Here is a 21,869-nt window from a genome sequence, read left to right as displayed (position 1 = left end):
TACTATACAGTATATGTATAATTCACATTCATACACAATAATCTGATGGCATCCGAACTTTTGTCCATAATGTGAATTTAATCACAAACTATCTTGTTACATCGATTTGATGTTAAAAAATGGAGGCAACAAAAGATTTTTCTTTTAAACTCTTGGTGCTGTTTGTCCAGAGCTCTAGACCTTTGTCAGCTATTAGATTGCGTTCTGAAGCTCATGTACTGTAGCAATATTGCAAACGAAACTTTTTTTAATTTCAGTAACATTGTGTTTATCCATTCCAATTCTCCCCAGCCTGACACAGAAAAGCTAATGTCTTCTTTTATCTTTTTCTGGTTTGATAATTGGAATGCAATGCTGGCTGATATGCCCAAACATGTTCATAACAAGGTTGAAATCAGCTGCCTAGATCTTAAATAAAACTAAAAGGCATGAGCGTATATTTTCTGTTTTTAATTGCCTTGCACTGGTTCCCTATGGATTTCAGCAAAAAAAATCAAAGCATTGCTGCTCACCTTTAGGGGCTTGAATGGTTTGGTTCTTGATTATGTCTCTAAACTGTTCATAGACCCACACCCACACTCTGTGAACTTTGAACTCCTCTTATTTTCAAAGCTGGGTCCTGAACACTGTGAACTGGGCTTTCAGTTTCATGGCTCCAACTCTGTGGACTGGTTTTTCAGCCCATACGAGCTCTTCAAAATCAGTCAGCACCTTTAACTCTTATCTTGGTTATTACTAATCATAATAATAACTGTAATAATATTGTTGTTATCATCATTAATGACCTGTCTCTATTGTGTCTGCCTTGTTTTCCTGTAAAGCATTTTGATGGGTGTATATAAAATAAAATGGATTGAAAACAAGCTAACTGAATATTTCTGTTATGGAAAAGTAAGAACTGATTCCTTTTGAATAGTTTTATCTGTAATTTGTAAATGCCAATTTACGTAAAAAAACTGACATTTCTAAGCCTTTGGCGTTTTATATTACTTAAATTCCCTTGCTTTTTCATTTTTTCAATTTCTTTACTTAGTGGGGTATGGATGTTTGAGCACAGTGGCTTACAGATTGTATTTACATCTGGTAAGTGATATAACTGTGTAATGAAATCTCTTGCTCACCCTTATCCTCTTTCTGGAGATGAGACACAGCATTCTAACTTAATTAAGTGCATTTGAACTTCTGGAGGAACAGAATTTTACTGTTATAGAAAACTGTAAAGGAGAAGGAGGAAAATGAGATAGATAGATAGGCAGCCATACAGATGTGAATATTAATTAGATATGAATGAATGGACCACTACACAACACATCTGTCCATGGCTAGTCATTCCGACTCAACATTTGCAAACAGTAATTAGACGGTTCTGTGTCCAGGCTTTGTGAAATGGCCAGAGCTAATTAACATTCCTCTTCCCATGATTCATAGCAACTGGTTTGCCCTTTAAAGACACCAGAACCCGCAAAGACTTGCTTAGCAACAAGGATGGATAAATGGCTGTGTAGATGGGTGACAGTAATTTCGCAAGTGTTTAAATTCATACATAAATAATACAATTTCTGTGTTTATAAGATTCGTAAAGGGAAAACTCTCTGCCTGACTTGTCAAGCTTAATACACAAAGCCTGATTAAACAGATTCGGTTCTACATTTGTCTGTAAAAATTCAATTATAGAGTCAATCTCTTTGAAAATTGAAGGTTTGATGGACTGAATTTCACTTGCCATTTGAAGGGCATGCAAACACTTTCACAAACTTTGTTTCTGATTGCAATCAAACCCTACTTGTCATTGATTCATCCTCTGTCACATTTCTGATGCAACACTCTTTGTTTCCAAGCTGTCTTGAGATTAGCTGCAACATTTTCATACTTGTTTTTCCTTTTGCAACATAAGGGTGTTTGAGGCAGAAGACCATTATGTGCAAACAATTTTCTACTGAGCACATATGAAACAAAATGGCCCAAAATCTGTTCAGTTGTTGTAGTTCCCTCATGTTGTAAACTGAAGCAAAACTGGGTAACACAAAATGTTGCACAAAATACAGATGACTCCATGTGGTGTCATGCAGCCAAAGAAAAAGAACGCACCATCGCTGAACCTGAGAAATGCCTCCCGAAAACTGAGAAGATCAAGCCAATTTGTTTGTAGTAAGAGAAAACCAATCCATCAGAGGACAGATAAAGTCAGAAAGTAACACCCACAAAAAACATACATTCCCATGTATTTTAAGTTCCATAAACACATCGTGAGGGGTACAACCTCTAACTGGGCTGATGCGAGCAGTGCTTTTTTGCAGGAATCTGTTCAGGGTTCATTGCTCTTTCTGATGTAGTTCAATTATTTTGATTTTGGTACAGTAAGCTAACAAATCAAATTTGCAAATTTGAAAAGGAGGATTGTAAAAAGCAAAGAAACAAAAGTTAGGGAAATGCAAAAACACTTTTTCTCTGTGGTAAGAAACTAGGCAAAGGAAGTTTATTTGGTAATATGTGGGGAAGCACAAAAGCAATCTCTCAGTTGGGCCTGCTGATGAAGAATAACTGCTGGTACAGAATGGTGCTGTGTGTCTCCAGGAGGGGCTGCTGGTGCAGAATGGTGCTGTGTGTCTCCAGTGGGGCTGCTGGTACAGAATGGTGCTGTGTGTCTCCAGTGGGGCTGCTGGTGCAGAATGGTGCTGTGTGTCTCCAGTGGGGCTGCTGGTACAGAATGGTGCTGTGTGTCTCCAGTGGGGCTGCTGGTGCAGAATGGTGCTGTGTGTCTCCAGGAGGGGCTGCTGGTGCAGAATGGTGCTGTGTGTCTCCAGTGGGGCTGCTGGTGCAGAATGGTGCTGTGTGTCTCCAGTGGGGCTGCTGGTGCAGAATGGTGCTGTGTGTTCCCAGGTGAACGGAGAACTTCTGGGCACTTCTGTAATGCACTTCTGGGAGTGTGGAGCAACATACCCAGCCATGTTGTTGTAGCAAATACCCTGGTTTCTTTCAAGATATTGTTCAGCAATATCCATAAATCAATAACCTACTAATTACCAAGAGGACTAGATTGGCTGAATGAATGCTGGTGCAGAATTGCTGATGCGTGTTATTAGAAAATAGAGATTAGATTGTCCATTATTATTATTATTAAAAAGTAGCATAAATACCTCTTTATACAGACAACATTTAGAGCAGGAGCTGGAGGATGTTTTTAGAGTCCGTTTTCTAACAGTATGGATGAGTTGAGGAATACTGGGAATTTCATACTCTGTCAGAAAACACAAATAAGCTGTAAAAGGCACTCCCCAAAGACCACACACACACTAACTGCTCTCCTGTGGCTTCTCATGCCTCATAGACTGAGCGCTTGGCAGCCAGCTCTGAGGGACTGCCTCCATAACAACAGGAGCCAACCTAAAATAAATATTATTGCCTGCATACTCACACAGATACCCCAGGTGTATGTCAATAGCACAGGCAAAGGAAATGTCACTAAATACATTAGAGGTGGAGGACATATCTGCTGTCGTGACCTTGTGTAGTTCACAAACTTACTCCTGCAGTGGTCACAGTAGTGATCAATACCAGGCCTTCCCAATCACGTAATCAAACCACTTACTAGTTTTGGTTCCACCTGAGCACTCAGTTAAATAATTGACTCATTAATAGAATTAATATTACAGTAGGTTTAACTTGACCTTTTTAATTGATTTAAGTTCCTAAATCTATAGGAGGTTTAAACTATCGTTTTTCTTAAGTGATTTAAAATCTCCAACCACCCACCCACTTTCTAACTGCATCATCTAATTCGGGGTCATGAGGAAGCCAGAGCCTACTGTATGCCGCAAGCAATGGGTGCAAGACAGAATTCAAACTGGACAGGACATCAGTCCATTGCAGGGCACGCACAGACACCTGGGACAGTTTTCCTAGAAGACAATTAACCATTGTCAATTAATTAAGTATATGTCACAGTTGTAATCCATCCTCTAGTAGGTGCTCCTACCTTCCTTGGCATTGATTTTAGTTTCATTATCCCCAGCTGTGTCTTGTCTCTTTTGTGTTATTTAAGCCAGGTGTCTCCATAGTTCTTGGCTCAGCATTGGAAGATGGACATCTGAAGGCCTGCCTACCACCAAGCCTGTGGGAAGCCTGAGGGCAAAGGCCTTCACCCTGGCGTCCTGACCTCTGAGCCCGGGGCTCGGAGCGCCTGGTCTCCTTAAGGTTTTATTTTTCGTGTTCATGGTCTGTTTCTGTCCCGAGGATGTTACCTTTGTCTAAATCTTGGACGGATTTCCCGGTTCTCAGATCACGGACTGTGCCATGATAATCCCTTTTTGGACCTGCTTGGACCTGGTTGGCTTTTGAGTTTTTCCCTGTGCACTGGATTACTGTTTTTGCCCACTGTGTGTGTTCCCCGAATAAACCCTGGTGTGTTTCGCCTGATGTCCGTCTCCAGACTCTTGCGGACTATACCATCATGCATAGGGTCTTTACAACACACCCGTGACGGTATGTTTCTGGACTGTGGGAGGAAACCCACACAAACAAGGAATTGAACACAGTACTCTAGCACTGCTAGGTAGAGATACTAACCATTGTGTCACCCCAAAATCTACAACCTTTGACTAGAAATTAAACCTCCCAAAAGTTCCAACCAAGCAACGTTTTAGCTTAATTAAGCATCTGTGGAAGAGAGCTGAGCTGAGCTCAGGACTGAGAACCCCTTACGTACAATAGAGGGAATACATTTCTGAAGGATACTTCCAAGCACAAATTCCAAGATCTGCAATTTACAAAAATAGAACAATAAGTGTGGCTAAACACTAAATCCACCTGTATCCTACTGCACCTGGGGGTCTCTACATCTGGAGGAGAGAGCAGAATAATATGAACATCTGACTTATCCTTTTTTATTCAGATGGATCTTCGTACACTTGGGGAACTGCTGAGGTAGGTACATCATTAAAATTATTTATTGCAATAGGAGCCCAAACTCTGCCTTCTTGCATAGTTCGATGATCACTGAAACTCATGTTCAAAGAGCCTTGATGAGCCTTGCATATCTTTCTGAAGTGGTTTAGGTACAGTATGCTTACTGCAATACAGCCCAGGTGTTCCAAAAGACCTGTGAGATCTGGAAATGCAGAAACATTCCAGCATACATAAGGAAACATTTTTAGTGACTCAGAGACCACGTGTAGCACATCTTTGTGAAGCTGGACCTTTGACTGAAATCCCATTTCACACCATGGGGCATTTGAGCCAAAAAGTCCAAAAAAGCATCAGAGTATACAGTACCAATACATGTTTCTCTGGGTTTATGAATTTAGAATTATCTCTCTTCTCTCACATATTACACTATCACACCTCCTAACACAGCAGCAATCTCAAGAAATGATGGACATTAATTTAATTAATGGCACCATGAAGTATATGCATTCATGTCATCGATTTAAACCACAAACATAAGAACAGTCACAACTGAGAGGAGGCTGGTCAGTTCCATCTGCTCATTAGAAACTAATTGATCCTAGGATCTGATCCATTTGTTTCTTGAAATAACACAGTGTCACGATCGTTACTCCTCCTCTTAAGGGCGCTCCAGCCCTTCCTCGTTCTGTCCCATTCCCCACACCTGTTCCTTATTCCAGCCCCTCTTTAGTTCCACCTTTAAAGCCAGATGCAGGCGTTTGCCCGGGGCTTCTCATTGAATCCCGTTTCTGCTGCGTCTGGCTCCGTTATGGTTTTAGTTTCCTGTTCCTGATTCCCTGTCCCGCCGGTCCTGACCCGGTTCTGGTTTTTAAATTACTTTGGATGGATCCCCTGGTCTTGGACTCTGCTTCCTATTTTGGATTTCCCTTTTGGATTTATGCTTGGATTGTTTGCCCCGGACTCACTTCCCCTGGACACCTGCTCACCTCGGACACACCCCCCTGTCTCCTGACCGACTCCTGCATGATATTTTTCCCTATTATTTCTTCACCTTTCGGATCGTGTCGTCCGCATAGGGCCCAGAAAGAACTGCTCCTGACACCCAGGGTATCAGCTTCAACAACATGGCTCAACAGGCTTGTCCCAATGCCCTTTATTAAAAGAAGTGCTTCTGGACAACGTGGCTGAGCAGCTTATAAGATACTTCTTCAACTCCTTTGTGTAAAGATGTGCTTGGTTTTAAATGAATGTTCTAGTAGTTTCCATTTGTGTCCTCTGGTTTGTATTTTACCGTTCATTCTGAAGAGGTCCACTAGGTTGACATTGTCAGTGTCTTTGCCACTCTTAAATAGATCCCCTCGTAGTCTTCTCTGTTCAAGTTTTAAAACTTCAGGTAGCTTAATAATAGCAGAATCAAAATTGCTATTCCACGGGCCCAGTTATATGTGTATTATTTCTAGATCAATATCTTCAAGTGCACTAGAAATGTTAAAGGAATCTGGGGCCCAGCTAGTTTTTAGAGCTCATATCAAGAGTTATCGAACTCTTGACATGAATTAAAAAAACTGCTGACTGAGGTTTATTCACAAGATTCTTCTACAGAAATAATCAAAAGCACCAATGCCACAGAGCTTCCAGACTTGGAAGACTTGGGTTTTGTGCAAGATGGAACAGGTACCATAACCAAGATATACAGTACACAGCGTGCCTTGATTACATAGAATTAGCTTCAAATGATTTAAAAATATGTCCCATATAGGTGATGAGAATCCCACATGCTATATACTCACAAACTAAGACTAAAGAAAGTAATGGCTTTCTTCTCCTAGCTTGCTTCCACTGTAGTTCCTTCTTTTAAAGGTTTATATCTTTGTAAACCCTACGCTTTTATCATCTTTTTCCTGGTGGTTCTACTCCTTCTTCCACTTAAATGAAAGATCTAGGAAAAGGAACACGGAGACATCAAATACTAAAATTTCCTTTCAAATCAATATGCACAACTTGGCGCTTCTTGGCACTTGCTGTTTTTCCCGTCTAATTTCTGCTTTCATCTGGAACCAATGCTTTCTAGTCACACGGTGAAATTTCAAAGCAGTTTTTTTCCTCTCCCTTGGGGACAGACAGTAAGCCCTTCCACCACAGCTGCTCTCTCCCCAGCAAGATTTTTTAATCTAGTGACTAGAACGTGGCAGCATTATCCTCCGGATGAATTTATGTAGTTTTACATTTTTGCAAGAGCATGTCAAACTGTTCCTATCAAGTTTCCCGAATCCCTAATCAGCTTTACAAAACAAAGCACCTGTGGATACCTTTGCCCGACACCGTGGCCTGCCTGAATCAGGGTGATCACTGTGGAATTGCATTCATGAAAACGAAGCAAAGCGGATTGCAATTCAATTTCTTCTTGGCAACTGAGCAGCCAAGAATTTTACTATTTGATTAATCTTTAAAAGGGCATTTCACGGAAACGGTTATAGGGAAAAAAAAAATATTTCTTTTTCACAAGAAAATTGCTGTGCAATTGCTGTTGGGTACATTTCCGGGCAGTGATAGCTTACATTTCCATATTGCGTTTTGAAACCGTGCACTGCTTGAAAAATTATTCCAGGAAAGGGAGAACAGAAAAATGTTGCTCATGGCTACATTACATTCATCGATTGATCGATGCCTCACTTTGAAGAACACTGAGTTGCCAGTCTTGGTGGGTAACTGAGGGCACCACATTTTAGCTCACTGGGAATATTAAAACCCCAAAATTAAGTGTGCTGAACAGGTTTATTGACTAGTTTAGTCAGTGTAAATGTTTTGTCTTAACCCACTTGGCTGAGAACCAATCTCCTAAACACAGGGCCCCTGTGCGAAGAGAGGGGTGACCAAGGGGCTCCAGGGATGGAGGAGGGGGACAGAGGGGGAAAAGGGGCTGACATATAGTATTCATGATTTCGATGGGAGGAAATGATGTCAGGAATGATTCTGAATTACTGACGGCTGGGGCCTACTGAGCTTGGCTGTTGTCATCCCTTCCGAACTTGCATTCTAAACTACACGTATTGCTGAATAAAGCACATTTGGGATTCCATTTCTTAATTACTGTACTTAATAATGACTGTGGCGTGAGGACATGCTGCAGCACGGAAGTGACAAGCAGCTGGTGTCTGGCCGAGGCCGGGGTAATGATCCAGAGATGAATGTTTAATTCCTTCTTTCTATTCTAGGGGCACTTGACGAGGAGAAGGCTTTTTCCAGAAATCTTTTCATTATGAATAATCAGAATGTAAAATTCTGTGGGCCACATCACTCTTTTTCAACGTCCTGTGTCTGATGCACAAGGTTCAGGATCAGGGGGCAGCGAGTTTGCCTGCTGCAGGGGGACCCCCAGACGGAGACCCCGGTCTGGTCGTACTCCACCCTGCTGTTCCCCGATTCCACTCCTGGGGAGTAGGTGCTAATTAGGATCACGAGATCAAAGACAAGCCAATTAGGCTGTAAGACGTGGAGACACTTCTTAGCCATCTGCACTGTAAATACTTTCTTCTTCTCAGTGACCCCAGACATTGTGAATACCAGACAGGAAACAATTCAGTCTGCCTTATCACATAGAGCTGGTTTATGATGATACTACAGGTACAATTTGAGAAAGGTGGTACTGGAGCATTATGTGATATTTTGCTCCATCTACTGTATGTGCTTTTTCCATCACCGTGCTGAAAATGAGGATTTACTGGGCAGAGATGGATGGAGGAGAAATACATCAGTGTGTATCTAGGGAATATGTTGAAATTTAGGCACTGAAACCTGTCATATATAACACATGCTACTCATCAAGCCCTGTCAAGTACCAATCAGGTGTAATGATTCACAAGAAGGCACAGACATCTGTAGCAGGCAAACACAGCACTAGGATACGTTACAGTGCTGCATTCTGCCCAGCAGGGCTAATTCTCTACAACGTTCTGCATCTTTATGTCCTTGCCAGTACTATCTGCTGAAGCAGAAGACAAAAACTTTACAGTATCTCTCAGAGTGCCCCCAAATATCTCAAAGACATTCAGACCCATTTTTTTGTTTTGATATTTGTTTTGTATCTCAAACACAGTGTTTTTATTTTGTAGTTAGATTAGTCTTAAACTCAAATATGATAATAAGGCAGACCATCCAAGGTTTCAGCATCATCTGTTCAGTTAACCAAAACCTTCAACAGAAATGAAATGCACTACACACAATTAGGCTCCAAACTTCAAGCAGAACTATCCAGCCCTCCCTGTGCTAAGTTACACATTTAAAAAGCATTTTTCCCACTCTCTGTTCACTCTCCTTCTCTTTACTTTCATCTGTAATGAATCATGTTGAGTTCTGTTACTTTTTCTATCCAATTAGTTTAGAATATTCCCCCCTGAGTACAAATGCATAGAACCATCTACTCTTCCTTTCCTTTCCATTTTCTGTCTGAATCACTGATGTTTTCTTAATAAAGACCTACAGCACCTTGCAAAACTATCCAACCCCATCCAATGATGTCCCATTTTGATGAATTACAAATTAGTTTACACTTCTAATCAAAAATGAGAAATTCTACAGTTGTGTCTGTCTTGCAATAGAAACATCAGCTGTATCCTTGTACCTTCCCATTTTAATTTATGGTAATCCACCAGAAGCTTTGGTGATAAACTCATATTACAATTTTCTGCTCCTGAATTGTCTAACTGCTTGTGTTCTTAAGGTCTGTGTACAGTGTTTTTACTTTCACATGGGGAATTCAGAAAGGTGAAAGGGTAGTAGCTGCTGTGAAGGGCAATGAAAATATGCATTCCACGATAACTAGGATGTCACGTCAGGCAGAAGTTGTTTAAAGAAGATCAAACATGAGAAGAAGAACAGTCTTTTGTCTCCATATGTCTGATCTCATTTTCACTCCAGCTACTCTTCTCCTGAAGCTGACAGGTCAGTGAAACCACAGCAACTGCAGTATTCATTTTTTGTATAATACAATAAAATATACTGCATGCTTTCAAGTGTTGACCTAAAAATATTAAATAAGGCTTTACTGTAAATGACAAAAACAACACCCGCCAGCAACTATGTTCAGCTTTTTTTATTTGCTTCACCTATAATCCATTTTAAGATACTTATTGCCCATCAGCTAAGCTCTGTGCTCTCCAATGAGAAACTAAGCGATCTAACTAGGTGCGATCCGAGACCCCAACTGTGCCTTGCTGTTTTAAAGAAGGGAGAGTGGAGAGAGCTTGCTCTGCTCAGCCAGAAAGTGACATTCCAGAATGACATGTGTATGATTAATTAATCTCCATTATTGGCGCATGACTGGCAGAGCTCTCTAGGCTGTCAATGACCCCTTGTGGCAGCCTGGGCGCAGTGCTGTCAGCGATGGACATGGAACATCTCCTCTCCAATCACCACCGATCCTTCAGAATGGGGCAATGTGATGAAAGTTGATTGGCTGGAAGGTGGGCATGTCCGTTGAGAGGGGCTGGAGGTGGGCGTGCAAGAAAAGAAGGGGATGAATATATGACCAAGGACAGGGGTGGGAGGTGGGCATGCCAGAAGAGAGGAGCAGTGGTGGAGGTGTCCGAGAGGTGAGGGGGTGGGAGGTGGTTGTGTTAGTAGAGAAAGAGTAGGTGATGGGCATGTCAGAGGACAAGATGTCAGGAGGGGGGGTGATGTGGGGTGTCAGAGGAGAGGAGGTGGGTGTGTCAGGAAAGGGGGTGATGTGGGGTGTCAGAGGAGAGGAGGTGGGTGTGTCAGGAGAGGGGGTGATGTAAGTGTCAGAGGAGAGGAGGTGGGCATGTCAGGAGAGGGGGTGGTGTGGGGTGTCAGAGGAGAGGAGGTGGGTGTGTCAGGAGAGGGGGTGGTGTGGGGTGTCAGAGAAGAGGAGGTGGGGATGTCATGAGAGGGGGTGATGTGGGGTGTCAGAGGAGAGGAGGTGGGGATGTCAGGGGGGGGGTGATGTGGGGTGTCAGAGGAGAGGAGGTGGGCGTGTCAGGAGAGGGGCTGATGTGGGGTGTCAGAGGAGAGGAGGTGGGCGTGTCATGAGAGGGGCTGATGTGGGGTGTCAGAGGAGAGGAGGTGGGCGTGTCAGGAGAGGGGCTGATGTGGGGTGTCAGAGGAGAGGAGGTGGGCGTGTCATGAGAGGGGGTGATGTGGGGTGTCAGAGGAGAGGTGGGCGTGTCAGGAGAGGGGGTGATGTGGGGTGTCAGAGGAGAGGAGGTGGGTGTGTCAGGAGAGGGGGTGATGTGGGGTGTCAGAGGAGAGGAGGTGGGGATGTCAGGAGAGGGGGTGGTGTGGGGTGTCAGAGGAGAGGAGGTGGGTGTGTCAGGAGAGGGGGTGATGTGGGGTGTCAGAGGAGAGGAGGTGGGTGTGTCAGGAGAGGGGGTGATGTGGGGTGTCAGAGGAGAGGAGGTGGGCGTGTCATGAGAGGGGGTGGTGTGGGGTGTCAGAGGAGAGGTGGGCGTGTCAGGAGAGGGGGTGATGTGGGGTGTCAGAGGAGAGGAGGTGGGTGTGTCAGGAGAGGGGGTGATGTGGGGTGTCAGAGGAGAGGAGGTGGGGATGTCAGGAGAGGGGGTGGTGTGGAGTGTCAGAGGAGAGGAGGTGGGCGTGTCAGGAGAGGGGGTGGTGTGGGGTGTCAGAGGAGAGGAGGTGGGTGTGTCAGGAGAGGGGGTGGTGTGGGGTGTCAGAGGAGAGGAGGTGGGCGTGTCATGAGAGGGGCTGATGTGGGGTGTCAGAGGAGAGGAGGTGGGCGTGTCAGGAGAGGGGGTGGTGTGGAGTGTCAGAGGAGAGGAGGTGGGCGTGTCATGAGAGGGGGTGGTGTGGGGTGTCAGAGGAGAGGTGGGCGTGTCAGGAGAGGGGGTGGTGTGGGGTGTCAGAGGAGAGGAGGTGGGTGTGTCAGGAGAGGGGGTGGTGTGGGGTGTCAGAGGAGAGGTGGGCGTGTCAGGAGAGGGGGTGGTGTGGGGTATCAGAGGAGAGGTGGGCGTGTCAGGAGAGGGGGTGGTGTGGAGTGTCAGAGGAGAGGAGGTGGACGTGTCAGGAAAGGGGGTGATGTGGGGTGTCAGAGGAGAGGAGGTGGGCGTGTCAGGAGAGGGGGTAGTGTGGGGTATCAGAGGAGAGGAGGTGGGCGTGTCAGGAGAGGGGGTGATGTGGAGTGTCAGAGAAGAGGAGGTGGGTGTGTCAGGAGAGGGGGTGATGTGGAGTGTCAGAGGAGAGGAGGTGGGCGTGTCATGAGAGGGGGGCTGAGTGGCGGGTGTGTCGAATGAGATTCTCCCTGGTGTGCAGTTCCAGGATTCATAGCTGTGAGCTGTGAAAAACTTACAACTAGTGATTCCAGATTGGGTAGGTGATGGTGATTCCAAAATAAAAAGTACTTCTGCACTCTCAGATTATAATCAGAATACAATGGTGATGTTCTTGACACTTGAGGATACATGATCATGATTTACTCACAGCAGAAGTGTGCAGCACTGAGACAGGAGTTGCTCTGTTCAGGTTTTCATCCTTCACATAGTTCTGCAGAGGTGTTAGTGCTGGTGCCTCACCATCTCCCAGCAGTCTAGCAATCCTCGCGACAGGCTTCTCAGCCACTGCAGCTGCAACACACCGATAATTCGGGGTTAAACATGAAGAAGATCAAATCTTCCGTGCTCACAGAGTTAGTGCATGTGCCCTCTTCACTTGGGATGTGATGGATCGAGGAGACGAGGCAGCAGAGTGCTGATTGCTTGGTTGTGCTGTTCTCCTGCAGTGTCTTGCTGCATCATGGCTCACCGCTCAGTGACAGTCCCTCAGCACACAAAATTGATTGCTTGTTAATATGTTGAAAACTTTCCCTTCGCCTTAAATGGTTTTATGTTTCTCTTGGCCTGATTATGCCTTTTCTACCAGCCTTGGTGTCGAAAACCAATTATAAAACAGGCATTATCCTCTATGGGAGAGGAGAAGTGTCGTGGTGACCTAGAGACAAGGGTCACACTTCCATTGCAAAGACACACTTCACACACATGCCTATACACATACCGTACACACGCACATGCAAGCCTGCAAACACACTTGCACACACACGCCCATGCACACCTGTACACACACATACATGCACACATGTCGATATAACTAGTGCAGTGCCACTGAGATCTGTACCAGGACCATAACTCTTCCTAAAACACTGTATTTCAGTGAACTGGATTCTGGAAGTTAGTAAAGTAGACAAGCTTGCAGTAGATGCCCTGGCTTCTTTCAAACATAAATCAAATTAATCTGGAGGGTGAATGGCCTTGTCTCCTACTGTATGTGACCTTTCTTATGTTCTTATTTTCGAACTCAGAGGAGCACCAGTGCTGATCCTGGTGATCTGTGTTGTGTTTTTTGCTTCAGTTGGATCAATTCGTTTCTCAGATAGAAGGAGTTTATATGCTTGTCAGATCTCTCACAATGACCCTTAAGCCCATAAATCAGCAGAGCTGTGGCTCTCCAGAAGCAGCTTCCTTCTGGTCTCGCATTACCTATTGTACCAGCAGCCATATCACCCTGCAACTCACAACTGGCAGCCCACTGAAGCTCAGCAGGTGTGAGCCTGGTCAGTACTGCTGGTGGAAGAGGTGTTAGTGGGGCCAGCAGGGGGCGCTCACCCTGCGGTCCATGTGGGTCCTAATGCCCCAGTATAGTGACACTATACTGTAAACAGGCACCGTCCTTCGGATGAGACGTAAAACCGAGGTCCTGACTCTCTGTGGTCATTAAAAATCCCAGGGTGTTTCTTGAAAAGAGTAGGGGTGTAACCCCGGCGTCTTGGCCAAATTTCCCATTGAACTTTACCAATCATGGCCTCCTAATAATCCCCATCTATGAATTGGCTTCATCACTCTGCTCTCCTCCCCACTGCGAGCTGGTGTGTGGGGAGCACTATGGCTGCCGTCACATCATCCAGGTGGGGCTGCACATGGCTGGTGGTGGAGGGGAGTCCCCATTACCTGTAAAACACTTTAAGTGGAGTGTTCAGAAAAGTGCTATATACTGTAAGTGTAAGCAATTATTATTATTATTATTATTATTATTATTATTATTATTATTATTATTATTATCATCATCATCAACAGAGCTCAGGCAGGAGATCTTGCTATCCCCAAGCTAGTCTGGCTACAGTGTTCCTAAGAAACAATCTAGAAAATCGAAATGAAGGGCTGCTCTGTGTATGAGCATCAGGTACAGGACAGGAATGAACACAGATGGTGAGCACTGTGCAGCCACAGGAAATGCATAAGAACATGAGAGCCAATAAAGGAGACCATTTGGGCCATTGAGCCTTTTTTTTTATTTAGGAACTAATTAATCCCAGGATCTCATCCAGCTGTTTCTTGAAAGACACCAGGATATCATCTTCAACAAAATGGCTTGTCAGCTTGTTCCACACTCCCACAAAGCTCTGGATAAAGAAATGCCTCCTGTTCTCAGTCTTAAATGCACTGCAGATTGCACCAATACCCTCTGATTTAACTCCAGAACTACCCCAGAATCACCTGTGTGCCCCGAGTATCACAAAGGCACCAGGCATCAAACATAATGTACACACAACAGCCCCTCATGGTGGAAATAAAAATGCATGTGTAGAAATGTGTAGTTTCAAAAGCCTTTAAGCGGAACATGCAACTGAAAGAGCTCTGCCAAGATAAAATATCCTGCTCCTGTAACAGGCTCACAGAAACCCTTTATTACCTTCAGCTCAGCACTTTCACCAAGGTCCTATCTATTATTCCACTGCAGCTCCTGTGGGGCCAAATACACACACATCAGCCTGTCTGTGTCATTCTACAAATGGAACCTGATCACAATGACTGAGCATAATAGGTTATCACAAATTGCAAATGACTGTTCTCCAAATCAAAGCAACAGGAACAGAATCTGCAGCCTGTAATACCTGCCATCTATTACTTTTGGAGAGCTAAAGAAGAAAATAATCCTGAGTGGCAAACTGCTGTGCACCATCAGTATTCATGACCAAGGTTTGTTGTGGACTTGGTCCATGAATAGGCGTTGTGAACACACTGTTTAATGTTTCAGTGCACACAGCATCTGTGTGTGAGGCTGAAATTCATAACGCCTCATCTAGGTCGTGGCAAGTTGAAATAGGATGTACTGCTATGAACTCCGGGGAGGAAACCCTGACCCTGCAGACGATAATGGTGTGTAGAATATTTTTCTATTAGGTACAGACAACTATACGAGAACAGCTTTGTTGTAATTGCACAACTTGGACCACTCTGCACTGTGGTTGTTACAGTTGGTAGATTATCTGAATTCATGAAGAACTCATTTGCTTCCTAATTTCAAACTTTTATGTAATTAAGCAAATCATCCTCATCACTGTTGACAGTTATCTGGCAGTTGTCATCCATGAATCCCATGGTGGCTGATCAGGCCAATAGGCGATCCTCAGTCTCCAGCAGGGTTAGTAAGTGCAGGTGTCGTCTCAGGGAGTATGAGGTGGTCCAGTCATGGTGAGCTCTCTCTGACACTCTCACTGTGCTTCCTCATTCCGACATCTCGGAGTCTCTAAGTGAGTCTCAAGGTCTCACAGGCTCCTTACCAGACACTGTTAACACTGATGTCATATTTCTCATGATGTCACATTTCTTCAAATTTCCTCATGTTAGCTTTCATCATTATTTAAACGTCTCTCTTCTACTGGTGTCTCTGTTTTGACTAAGATGGGTGAAGAGGTCCTGTTTTGGACCTGGAGTCAATACATGACTAGTCCAGAGGAACTGGGATTGCTTCATTCCAAATCTGAATGATGAGTGTGAAGGTGTGGTGTTAGTTCCTTTTTACTGTACATAATAATTTCAGCAAGAATTCCATCAACTCCTGCTGTTTGCTGTTCTTTGTGTGTATGATTGGAACCATCACTTCTTAAAAAGTTGGACGAGTTTCTCTAAGAGGGGGCTGTGGGATGGCACTGAATATCTTGAATTGTTGACAGTGGATTCTCGATTGAACAGCCCTTCAGCAGGCTCTTTCCAGAGGAACCAGAGTGCCTCTATTTCCTTCTCTAGGACTCAAAGAATTTTGGGCACACAGGCTTTGATGAGTTTTCAAGTCAGTGATGAAAACATACCTATTTGTATTTGCTAATTATTCTCTGCTATTTTGGCAAAAAAAAAAAAACAGCAGTTAACTAAGACAGGCTTTGTGAAGACCATACCAGAATTTTGATTTTGCATTCTCACTAAGTCAGGGGCACAATGCATACAGAACAGTGGCTCTTGTAAATGGCAGTACTTTACATTAACTGCATTACTAACATATACAGTATATAGATATACTTTTGATATTATTTTTTTCAGAGGTGAATCCCCTTCATTTCCTTTTCCAAGTGGGCTGGGGTTTTGGTACTCAGCTCACATCTCTTGAAATCCCTTGAACCACCGTAATCCTTGTCAATGGTTCACGTGTGGCGTAAATAGATTAAGGGGATTCCAAAGTGATTTCATGAAATTGAGTTTTATTTTCTTTCCCTGTGAATTTCAAATGACTTTTAACAAGTGGAAGTTTTCCACTGTGGTCTGCAATGCTGCACACCTTTTGAAGGAATGAGTACTAAAGGAAAGTGAAAAAACTGAGGCCAGCAGGGTGGTTCTTTCTTGATTGCACTTGAGCTCTGAGAAAGATGAAGGCCAGCAGGGGTGATATGATATCCTACTGTGCTCATGAATGCCTATAAAAATAACACACATTGGGAAAACAAGATGCTGGACGAATGTTTGCAAACTACATACAAAGGGTATAAAAATAATATGGATTATTTTTATACCCTTTGTATGTAGTTTGCAAACATTCTTTGTATGTAGTTTGCAAATTTCATTGACTTTGCCAATGGATTATTAAGAGCACGTCCATATATGAGAAAAAAATTGGTTATGTGTATTAAGAATGTGAAAATGGCTACAAACGAGAGGAGCCATTCAGCCCATCTGGCCCATTTGATAGTTAGTAGTTAATTGATCTGAGAATCAATCTTACCCAGCTGTCTCTTGAAACAGGGTTTCAGTTTCAATAACATGGCTGGGCAGTTTGTTCCATACCCCCACCACCCTTTGGTTAATGTAGTGTCTGCTCTTGTCTTGTTTGGTGGATCTCATCCTGTTCTCGATTTTAAACACACGTTCCTTGTGTGCTGTCTTTTTGGTATTTCACTTTTTATTATATTAAATGAATATAGTAGGATAATTCAAATAACACAAGCCCTGGGTTTGAATGGCATCTCTTCCGAGGGTATCTTGCCTTGGGGCCTCTGTTTCAGACTGAATGGTTATTGAAAGCAGATACTGTATGTGGAACTTCATTCAGGCATCTGGCATGTTTATTTATCATGTGGCAAACTTGTCCAGCTCTATTGTTTAAAGGCTGGTCAGACTTTGTCCAGAATTGTTATTACTAACCAAGCCTCCAGAAGCCGCATTCTTGGCAAAAGTCAGTGTGTCTAAAGCTTCTGCTCTCTTGATAAGTTGCCTCTTGTTCCAAGCAGCTGATGCTGATATGATACTAATTGTTGTTCTACAGTAGCTTCAGAACTGGGAACACAGGAACAGGGTTTCCTTTTATTTCAGAAGAATGGCTTTAGGTGTTTTATTTCTGTGATCTGTGATCTGTGTACAGCTTGACCTCTCTACAGTTCCCTCTTTATACACCTGCTGAAGCAGTTTCATTTTTCTTCTACACCTGATCTGCTGGTACTTAATGGTGCTGTGTGTCTCCAGGTGGGGCTGCTGGTGCAGAATGGTGCTGTGTGTCTCCAGGTGGGGCTGCTAGTGCAGAATGGTGCTGCAAGTCTCCCAGGTGTGGATGGTGTGTCTCTTCCTATCTTCCTAGACATAAAAGGCTATGGGATCCTTTGAGATGAAAGGTACTACATATACACAGTACAAACACAAGGAGTCACTAAAAACGATGTGAAGCTCCACTAACATTTTGCATGACATGCATGAGTGTGAGTTTAAGTGCCTGCTGATTTGTGCTGGCATTTAATTCTACACATGACATTTTTATTTGTCCTAAACAGGATGTCTACAATATACTACAAATGCAACTTATAAAATGAATTTTGCTTTGTTTGGAAATTTCAGCTGATGCATGAGTATTCCAATGTATTTATAGTAAACACAAATGGAGATCACATTGCAGAAAAGAACATTTAAAAGTTTACCATTCGTCCTCTTATACTGTTTTTAATGAGAGCATTTAATCCCGTGTACTTTAACAAGTTCCTCTGTGTTTTAATTAACAGGCACGCTGCACATGATTTGAAGAGCAAGGCTATATAGTTTTGTAAATTGGAAAACGCACCATTGCATTTCCATTAGCGCTCTCCTCGTTAGTGTAAAGCCGTCACTTTCAAACTGCGATGTCAGCTCAAAAGCAGAGCTCAGTGCAAGACCCAAGCAATGCCGTCCAGTGTGACATAATTACAATTGTGTTGTAGGCTTAGAAGTTACTGCTAAAAACTAAAACTGCCCATGAAGCATAGAAAGTCTGAATGAGATACAGAGAGGAAATGAGAAACAAAAGCCAAGTACAAACCCAGGGATCACATTGCTTTGTGCAGTGCTCAACAGAGCCAGCACAGGTTCAAGATTTCTGTAACATCCAATAAATAAAGGCTTGATTCTCTGTGTACCTTGTCTCACACCTTGCAGAGCCAATGTCCAATACGGTCCTATACTGTAGGTGTGTCAGGTGAATAGCAAGACCCAGACAGAGGAAACAGGCACCTGAAGAAGGCCCCACAGCCGAAATGTTGTGTTTTCTTTCTTCTTTTTTCAGCATGGAAAAAACCTTTTACTTGTTCCTTTGGAGCTTACGCATGCTGACGCAGCTACCCACCTGAACTACTACAGAGGACACATAGTACCATTCTACAGCAGCAGCCCCACCTGGAGACACACAGCACCATTCTGCACCAGAGGACCAACCTGGAGACACACAGCACCATTCTGCACCAGCAGCCCCACTGGAGACACACAGCACCATTCTGCACCAGCAGCCCCACCTGGAGACACACTGCACCCTTCTGCACCAGCAGCCCCACCTGGAGACACACAGCACCATTCTGTACCAGCAGCCCCACCTGGAGACACACAGCACCATTCTGCACCAGCAACCCCACCTGGAGACACACAGCACCATTCTGTACCAGCAGCCCCACTGGAGACACACAGCACCATTCTGTACCAGCAACCCCACCTGGAGACACACAGCACCATTCTGCACCAGCAGATCAGCGGTAGGAGAAAAATTAAACTGCTTCAACACGTGTATTAAGGGGCCTGAGCCTGAAAAGGAAACATTACCCAATGAGCTGGCCAGCGACATTTTGGGAAAGTCAGCGCTGGCAGATGAAAAGCATCATCTGAAAGCCAAATTCTCTCAGCTGATGGAGCAGCTGGAGGAGAGGCAGAGCGGCATGGAGATGTTCAGTGACAGCCTTAGGAAGGCTGTGCAGCAGCTGAAGAACGAGACTGAGAGAAGAACGAGGGCTCAGTAGAGCAGCTGGAAATAGCTGAGAGCCAGGCTGCAAGAGGCTGAAGCAATTCAGAGGAGGTTAAATGTAGAGGGAGAGAAGTACAGAAGGCTTATGGCAAGAAAAGAATAGGACCTGAACATTCTACAAGAAACTGTGCAACAGGTCTCAGCTGTGAAATGGGTGTCAAGAAAAACAAGACTTATGGTATTCAGAGAGTCGCCAGAGGTCAGAGGTCAGAGGCCAAGGGGCAAAGGGCAAAGGAAAGACACACCCCTTTGTTTGCCATTAACAGAAGGGAAAAGAACTGACCACGGACTGAATGAACTAGTGGATTTTGTAAGTTTTTGTAAACATGCTTTGAAATTCTTAAAAAGTGAAGAGTCTTGGAGAGAGAGACTGTTTTTTCAGAAGAATTTTTAAAACAAGTCTCAGAGACCATTTCTGTAACATGTTTGTTTGGGGCTGGTAGGCAGTTCAGCAGCTCAGTTAGGGTCTTTGAACAGAAGTTTAGACAGCAGCTTAGGCGTTTGTTTTGGTATTGCTTGTTGTGTATTTTGGATTTCTAACAGCACACTGAACTTTACAGTTGTGTGCTTGGTATCTTTGATGGCCTGGAGCCACCTATTTTAAAACCCCTGTTACAGCACTGGGTTGCCACAATTTGTATATGTATATACATGTATTGAACATCCATCCTCTATTTCAAACTGCTTTATCCAAAAAAGAGTCACAGGGGAATCCAGAGCCCATCCTGGCAAACTACAGGTGCAAGGAGGGTACACCCTGGATGGGACACCAGTCCATTTCAGTACACATACTGTATACTCTGCATATACATTTCACAGTGTGAGAGGTTGGCTTAATTCTCAGTAAAAGGCAGAGTGGAATTAATGCAGTATGCAAGCATCTTTGAATACTAATACAAGCCCTCTGCAGTCACATGTTCTTACCAGCAAACAAGATGGGAGTATGAAGAAGTGTTGTGCTGTAGAAGTGCAGCTAAAAAGCCACTTAACTGTTTATGTTGCTCTTACATAAAAAATTAGACCATCTTGAACATGCTGTGATTAAAAGCAACATCAATACATGATGAAACTCGTATAATAGACATCTAAACAGGTTAATGCAAAAACAAAGTAACCTGTGCATTTTGGTGCATGTCTATGTGTAATATACTTCAAACCTTTTCTCAACAAGTTTGTAAAAAAAGGTTAAGGACAGGCAGTATAGGATGGTTGCACACAATCGCAATCTTTCTGTGTTCAGTGTTAGTGGGACTGCTTTCTCTGCTTTGCTTTGAGCCCTGGGCGTAGGGAATAGCTTCGCAAAACTGTGATGCTGCTGAGATTCAGTGACACAGTTCAGCTAAGGCACTGATTGTGCACAATGAAGATTACCAGCTACAACATTGTCGGTGGTTTAGCTGTCCTCGGGTAAAGCAGAATGAATACATAATGAAATCTGATTGGTTTATTTGATTGATAGGCTTAACCCTCTGGGATGAAGGAACAGCAGCCCGACTGAGACCTATGGACCTATCATTCTTCCTCATGGAAAATACAGGAGCAAAAATATATATTTTTTAATCAGATCAATATCAGCATGCCTTTCCAGAATTGCAAAGTGTTTGTATAATTCTAAAGTGGTAATTAAAAAATAAAGTGGATTAAGATAGGTAAATTAGTGCATCAACGAATGCACAATCACAGGGCCCACAATGACAAATGTGTCATACGAGCCAGTGCCTCAGACAGGTATCTCAGGGCTGCAGCTGCTAAATACAGTATGTCAGAGAAAGAGAAGGACAAGAAAATGGTCAAAGCTATTCGCAAATCATTGTGTATGATACACAAAATAACAAGAGTTCTCATTTTCATCTTTTGAATTTACATGGTGTTTTTTGTCCCTGAAGAGTGGGAAAAATAAAGATCTGATATTTTTTCAAATACACTGGACATTTGGTGATTGATATATTTAATGTGTATGTCCATCCATTCTGTAACTACTTTATCCAATATAGGACCCCTGGAGAACCAGAGCCTATCCTGGCAAGCAACGGGCGCAGGGCGGGGCACACCCTGGATGAGACACCAGCCCCATCACAGGGCACACAGACACAGGCCTGCACACACTCACACCAGGGCCAATTTTCCCAGAAGGCAAATGACCTACCAGTATGTCCTTGAACTGTGGGAAGAAATCAGAGCACCTACAGGAAACCCACACGGACACTGGGAGAACATACAAACCCGACATTGATAGCACCTCAGGCCTGGAACAGAACCAGGACCCCAGCCCTGTGAGGTAGTAATACTAACCACTCTGCCACCATGCTGCCCTCGTGCATATACACATACACACAGATTGAGAATAGAGACACTAAACATCCAGTTAGGCAATACATCTGAAAATAAATTGCATGAATTCCCAAAGACAGGCTTGTTTC

The 21,869-nt window shown here is 43.8% G+C and overlaps 1 protein-coding gene across 1 annotated transcript in view; it reads right to left on the bottom strand.

The window, feature by feature from the left end:
- The window catches only part of LOC102685582 (leucine-rich repeat and fibronectin type-III domain-containing protein 2-like), a 160,887-nt gene that overhangs the window by 51,005 nt on the left and 88,013 nt on the right, over positions 1-21,869 (bottom strand). The window contains exon 3 of the mRNA XM_006626113.3: positions 12,358-12,500. The gene's annotated coding sequence lies outside the window, so the exon portion shown is untranslated. The remainder of the gene's footprint in view (positions 1-12,357; positions 12,501-21,869) is intronic.

Source organism: Lepisosteus oculatus, chromosome 2, assembly GCF_040954835.1.
Source record: "Lepisosteus oculatus isolate fLepOcu1 chromosome 2, fLepOcu1.hap2, whole genome shotgun sequence".
NCBI classification, from domain to species: Eukaryota; Metazoa; Chordata; class Actinopteri; order Semionotiformes; family Lepisosteidae; genus Lepisosteus; species Lepisosteus oculatus.
The sequence above is the reverse complement of the archived record's forward strand: the minus strand, read 5'-3'. Positions and strand labels throughout refer to the sequence as shown.